Raw genomic sequence first — 7,509 nt, 5'->3', positions numbered from 1 at the left:
GAGTGGTGGGTGAAGTATTTGTCTCAAATTTCTAGGCATAGATGCATGAGTGACTCCAGTGCTTCATCAGTTTCTTGAAAGATTTCCATTTGTATTTCATCAATACCTGGAGCTTTGTTTTTCACCAATGCATGCAATGCAGCTTGGATTTCTTCCTTCAGTAACATTTATCTTTGATCATAAGCTACCTCTTTAAATGGTTGGACACTGGCAGTTTCTTTTTTGGGGTACTGTCACTTTGTATACCCTCCATCTTCTTTTGATGCCTTCTGGATCATTCATTATTTTTTTTAGAATTCTTCAGTAGTGCAAGTCAAGGCTTGAATTTATTCTTCAGTTCATTCATTTTGAGAAACAGTGAGCGTGTTCTTTCCTTTTGGTTTTCTATATCCAGATCTTTCTTTGCCCATTTTATTATAACTTTATCTTTTCAAGGTGCCCTTTGAAATTTTCTGTTCAACTCTTACTTTCTGATTTATTTCATTTACTTTTGCATATAACAAATTTCAGAATCTCATCTTACATTCCTTTTGATCTTTTGTTTCTTTCCTATCTTTTTAATAACCTTTTGTTATCTTCCTGTATGATGATGTCATATCACAACTCTTCTGTCCTTTGGTCATTAGTGTTGTATGCATCAAAACTGTTTTTGAAATGATCTTTAAGTTCAGGTTGGATATGTTCAAGATCATACTTTGGCTTTTATAGATTTGTCTGAGTTTTCTTCAGCTTCTATCTGAACTTGTATATGAGAAGTTGATTTCTATTCCACAGTCTGCCCTGGCCTTCTTTAGGCTGATGATATTGCACTTTTTCACCATCTTTTCCCACAGAAGAAGTCAATTTGATTCTTTTGTATTCCTTCTGGAGAGATTCATGGGTATGGGTGCCTTTTTTATTGCTTAAAAAAGGTATTTGCAATGAATGAGTCATTGATGTTGTTGGTGGTGTTTGTTTGTCTTAGAGGCAGTCCCAACTCAAAGTAACCCTGTATAGATAGGGTTTCTGAGGTTATATATATTTATGAGAGCATAAAGCCTCATCTTTATTCTGCTGTTAGCAATCCAACTTGTAACCAACTATGCTACCTGGACTCCTTGAATAAGTCATTGTTGTTGTTATTGTTCTGTGCCGTTGAGTTTGTTCTGACTCAGAGAGATATTACATAAGTTTTCATAGGATCAGCTGGTAAGTTTGGACTGCCAACCTTGTGGTTAACAGTCCAGTGCTGATCCTATAGTGCCACATAAAGAGGCCTAGCCATTAGTCTTGCAAAATTCTATCATGAGATCACCAGCACCATTTTTATCATCAAAGCCATATTTTCCAACTAGTGATGATTCTTCTTGGTTTCAACCTTTGCATTCCAGTAGCCAGTGCATCCTGATTGCATGGTTGAACAATTTCAGACTGAAGAAGTTGGTAGAATTCTTCAATTTTTCCATCACTGCTTTAGTGATTGGTGAGAAATTTGAATTATAATTGTATTAAATGCTCTTCCCTATTGGTGCATGTGTGTAATCCTATCACAGACAACAATGCACTTCAAGATAGACCTTGAAATGTTCTTTTGATCTTGAAAGTAATGCCATTCTTCTTGAATTTGTCATTCTTGTCAGAGTAAACAATGTGATTTTCAGTTTCAAAATGGTCAATACCGGTCCATTTCAGTTCATTAATGCCTAGGATATCAATCTTCATACATTCTATTTCATTATTGACAACTTCTAATTTTCCAAGATTCATAGTTTGTACATTCCATATACTGACTGTTATTGGATGTTTGCAGCTGTTTCTCCTTTTTTTATTTGTGCCACATCAGTAAATAAAGGTTCTAAAATTTTTACTTCATTGCATCATTATGGCCAACTCTAGTTTGAGGAGACAGCTCTTCCCCATTATTTTGAGTGCCTTCCCACTTGAGTGACTCATCTGGCACTATATCTGACAATGTTCCACTGATATTCATAAGCTTTTCAGTGGCTAAACCTCCAGAAGCAGTCTGCCTGACCTTCTTCCTAGTCTTAGTTCGTAAACTCAGCTGGAAACTGTTTACCATGGGTGACCTTGCTCATATTTAAAATACCAGTGGCATAGCTTTAAGAATCTAAGAAATACCTAAGCTACCACAGTATGACACACTGACAGATGAGTGGACTTATACAAATATAAATAATTATGTATCATCCAATTATACTTACTAGGGTAAGTAGCAAAGGCCTGGTGTGGCATTGCACTGGATTGCAAGTTCTGTATGTACTGTAAAGTCAGCAGTTAAAGCTCACCACCCACTCCTCAGAAATGCTATACAGCATCGCTGAGTGGGAACTGATTCATGGCACTTAACAACAACCACAAGGGTAAGTAGCAATTACTATATTGTTATTCATAGTTATCATTTTCATAGTTTTCTGTCATTTGTGTATGGCCATTTTATATATAAATGGCACATTTTATTGAGTTGTTTTGTTGTTGTATAGCATTTCCAAGGAACAGCTGGTGAGTTTGAACTGCTGAACTTGTGGCTCCAACCGATCATGTGGTCCAATGTTTTATCCTGCAGTACCACACCAGGATTCCTGAGTTGTTATAAGCATTTAAATTATAAAATGGTGATTTATATTAACTTTGTATTCCTGTTTGGACATGTTTTTTTCCTTTTATTATTATTCTCTTGAATAATAAAGGAAAGGCTAAATAAAATAGAATGCCATGGCTCATAATTTTCCATAATTTTTATTCAGTGAATAAAAACCTCCTCAAAATGTATATGAATCCTGTGAAAATTCCTTTTTACTTCCAATATGATAGTATCATATTTTTCTTCTCTCTTTCTGTCAACTCCAGTCATCACTGCTTCAGTGAATAATCAAGATGGAGGAGATTTTACAGGAGTATGGACACTCATCTCTTCACCATTTGTCAATATAATGAACAACTTGATTTGATTTCATTATAACTGTGCCACCTCTGGCACTGGTCTTTGAATCTCCTTCCAGTTATGCCAACATCAATTACTAAGCACATTGATACATTTCTAACATCCTCAGCTGGCAAATCTTCTGCTTATTTTAATAACTTTGAGAGTTTTTATTTTTATTATTTTATTCATAGCTTTCTCTCTCCAGAATCAGACAAATCTAGTTTAAAAATTAGAGACTATTAATTAAAGGCTTTCTAAGAAGAGACTAATTTTGTTCTGGGTTTTTTGTTTTTTGTTTTTTTGTGTGTTTTTTTCTGATTTTTTTTAAATGAAGTATTGTTTACACAGATTATAACAAGAGACACTAACTTCTGCCTGTTTGTATTTTTTTAAGCTTATTCAGATATTTAACATATACTTTATTGATAAGCACAGTTGTTACTCTTTTTATCAGACTTAGAAGTAGGAATGGCATTTATCAGTTACTAAACTACTGGTGTGGCACTGTAGAATATGCACTGGACTGACCAAACCCAACAGCTGCTCCTTGGAAACCCTACACTTTGGGTTTAGTATCACTTTGAATTAGAACCAACTCAATAGCACTTTAAAACAGTAACAGCAAACCATACTTTTAGAGTTCTACTGTCATAAAGTGATAAGCACTGGACCGCAAGTCACTAGGATGGCAGTCCAAACCTACCAGTTATTCTGTGGGAGAAAGATGAGGCTTCTGCTCTCGTATATCTATATAGCCTCAGAAACTCTACACAGGTGGCTATGATCCAGAACTGACACAAGGGCAATAACAACAAGTCATAGTCTATGAGCTAGAGCTGATGTGAGGGCAATAACAACAAACCATAGATTTACTATGGTTGGTAAAGTGGAGGGTCAGATAAATGAGATGGATTGACACTGTGTCAGCAACAATGGACTCAAACATAGCAATAGTTTTAAGGATAGTGCAGGAGTGATTAGTGTTTTATTCTGTTGTACAAAGGGTTGCTATGAATCAAACTGACTCAACCACACCTAACAAGCCAGAAACTTTGAGTGTATACATTTAACTACAACAATGGGATTTTTAAAGTCAGAATAATCATAAAAATATCTCCAGTTCTGTAAAATGACATTTCACTATTGCCCGAAAGAAAGACCATTTACTTTTCTAAGTGGGAGGAAATGTAATTTTCCTTTGTAATTTTATAATAATAAAATAGCTAGGTTAGTTTATAAGGTTTCATTTTTATTGTTTTGTTTTGCTTTTTTTTTGCTGGTCTATACACCAGGAATTGATGGAATAAAAACTGAAATCGTTCAAGAAAGTGAGGCAGCACAGGAAGCATTCACTCATCTCTGCCAAGAAATTTGGAAGACAACTATATGGGAAATTGACTGGAAGAGATCCATATTTGTGACCATTCCAAAGAGAGGTGACCCAACGGAATGCGGGAGTCATCAGACAATCTCCTTGATATCCCATGCAAGTAAAGTTTTACTAAAGGTAATACAGAAATGGCTGCAAGCATACATTGACAGAGAACTTCCAGAGGTTCAAGATGGATTCAGAAGAGGCCATGGAGCAAGAGATATCATTGTTGATGTCCGATGGATCTTGGCTGAAAGCAGAGAACATCAGAAAGATGTTTACCTGTGCTTCATTGACTTCACAAACGTTGTCAGTTATGTGGATCATGAAAAGTATGAGTACTCTTCAACACTTAATTGTACTCATGCGGAATCTATATCTGGACCAAGAGGCAGTTGTTCGAACAGAACATGGGAACACTGAATGGTTTCAAATTAAGAAAGGTGTGTGGTAAGGTTGTATTCTTTCATCATACATATTCAAACTGTATCCTGAGCAAATAATCCAAGAAACTGGATTATATGAAGAAAAATATAGCATGAGGATTGGAGGAAGACTCATTAACAACCTGCAATATGTAGATGATACAGCCTTGCTTTCTGAAAATGAAGAGGACTTAAAACATTTACTGATGAAGATCAAAGAGTACAGCCTTTGGTATGGATTACATCTCAATGTAATCCTCACCACTGGACCAATAAACAACATTCTTATCAATGGAGAAAAGATAGAAGTTGTCAAGGACTTCGTTCGTATTGGATTAACTATCAACACTCATGGAAGCAGCAATCAAGAAATCAAACGATGTATTACATTAGGTAAATCTGCTGCACAAGACCTTTTTAAAGTGCTGAAAAGCAAAGATGTCAGCTTGAAGACTAAGGTGCACCTGACCCAAGACAAGTATTTTCAATAATCTCACATGCATGTGAAAGCTGGACAGTGAATAAGGAAGACTGTAGAAGAATTGGTGCTTTTGAGTTATGGTGTTGGAGGAGAATATTGAAAGTGCCATGAGCTGCCAAAAGAACCAATAGATCCATTTTGGAAGAAATGTAACCAGTGTGCTCCCTAGAGGCCAAGAGGGCCAAACTTCGTCTCTCATACTTCAGACATATTGTCAGGAGGGACCAGTCACTAGAGAAAGATATCATGTTTGGTAAGGTGGAGGGCCAGAGAAAAAGAGGAAGACCCCAACAAGATGAATTGGCCAAGTGGCAGAATCAATGGACTCAAGTGTGGCAATAGTAGTGAGGTTGGCCCAGGATCAGGCAGTGTTTCGTTCTGCTGTTCATAAGGTTGCTAGGAGTCAGCACCGACTCGATAGCATTGACAACAACATACTTGTCCAAAACCAAATGTTAGGAAACATACTTACATAAATGTGACCATTATTAGATAGAATTCTACTTATTGTTGCTATATTTTATTTTGTTTGTTATTCTTTTGATGAAGTCAATTGAAGATATATTTATTTGTATCAACAACTGAATTTGAGAGTGATCAATGGATGAAACGTAGTTCTCCAAATCTCAGGAAAAAAATCCACATCTTTGCTTGCTCCTGGTAATTTTACTCAAATACTTGCTTACACTATGTGCAGATTATTAGAATTCTAACGTTCAATAAGGTATTGCTCCTTGACACATGATGTCATGTTTATATACATTACTTATCTACACAGAATCCTGGTATGACATTGTGGGTTAAGATGTGCTGGACTCCAAACTGAATTTAAACAGCAAGTTTGGCAGCTCACGCTCACCAGCTGCTCCTCAGAAACCCTATACAGGGCTGCTGTGGGTCAGAACTGACTCGACAGCACTTAACAAGAAGAACAATATCTACACATATTTAAATATAACTTTAACTAGGTAGGAATTTGGTTATTAGTACATGTTTCTAGGATAATGCAGTCAATTAAAATCTTCATTTTTTTCTTTTCAGTGAAAAACACTAAACAGTTAATTAAACTTAAACATGCAACATTTTTATTGCTCAGTTTAATTCACTTTAATGCTAATTTGTATAATTGACCTACCTCTCAGTGAAAATTGTTGAATTCATGCCACATGTTTGAAATCATCCCATTATGTCCATTGCAATTTCCTTATTTCCACTTGAACCAATGAGAGGTAAAATGTTAAGGGGCTGGCTGGCTGTGTGCCATGGAGTCGATTCCGGCTCATAGTGACCCTGTACAGGGTTTCCGAAGCTGTAAATCTTTATGGGAGCAGAAAACCTCATCTTTCTCCTGTGGAACAGCTGGTAATTTCAAATTGCTGACCTTAAGGTTCGCAACCCGATTTGTAACCACAACACTACCAGAGCTCCTTTAAGTAGGGTAAACTAATTATTCCAGGCAAACATTAAAAAAGATGTTTCTTGCACCTAGTCAAGAGTTCTACATGTAATGCAATAATAGACTGAAGCTGATGACTTTTATTATTACAAGTATAATAAATATCAAATTATTGATAAAACTCTTCTAAACAATAATTGGTTTAAAGAAAGTTTTAGGTAATAAAAAATAAAAATAAAAAAGGCCACTATTTTTGTAAATTACAGTATGATAGCTGTATATTTAAAAATGGGAATGAATAGTGTTCTTTTATTGTAAATCATCAGTGACTCCTGTCATTTTGAAATTTAATGATCACTCCTTTCCCTTCTAAATTGGTATGTTATTTTCCTATCCTATTTCTTACATTTATAGTTAATGCAGTGTTCAATATAGATTGGATTAGAAAAAAGCTTTTACTCATTCATCTATCTTTTCAATAATTTGCTATCTTTTCTTTTTAAAACAAACATGCTCACAAACAAACAAACAAAAAAAAAGACTACAGACTCCAGGGATATAAGAATTTAAAAAAAAACGTAATTTCTCATTAACAAGTTTCACAAGGAATGAGAGTTAAGAATAAAACAGTAATAACAAACCCTTCTTTCTGAAATGTTAAATTATACTGTCACCTTGCACTTCAAGTTATAACCTGCCTCCAAATTCACAGAATCTCTGATATGTCCTGAAAATTGAAAATAAAAATGGCCTTGAGAAAGAAAATTAGTTTTCAGATGTCTTAGTATTTAGCATAACACTTTAAAAAGCAAGAATATATTTCATATTTAGAAATTTTCTTCAGTTAAGTTACATTATAATGTCCAATTTAAGAAAGTAGTAGAGATATAAGCAGCTTTATTTTATTTTTTT

The sequence above is a fragment of the Chrysochloris asiatica genome, unplaced genomic scaffold (genome assembly GCF_000296735.1).
Source record: "Chrysochloris asiatica unplaced genomic scaffold, ChrAsi1.0 scaffold00068, whole genome shotgun sequence".
In the NCBI taxonomy this organism is placed as follows: domain Eukaryota; kingdom Metazoa; phylum Chordata; class Mammalia; order Afrosoricida; family Chrysochloridae; genus Chrysochloris; species Chrysochloris asiatica.
Note: the sequence above shows the minus strand (reverse complement) of the source record.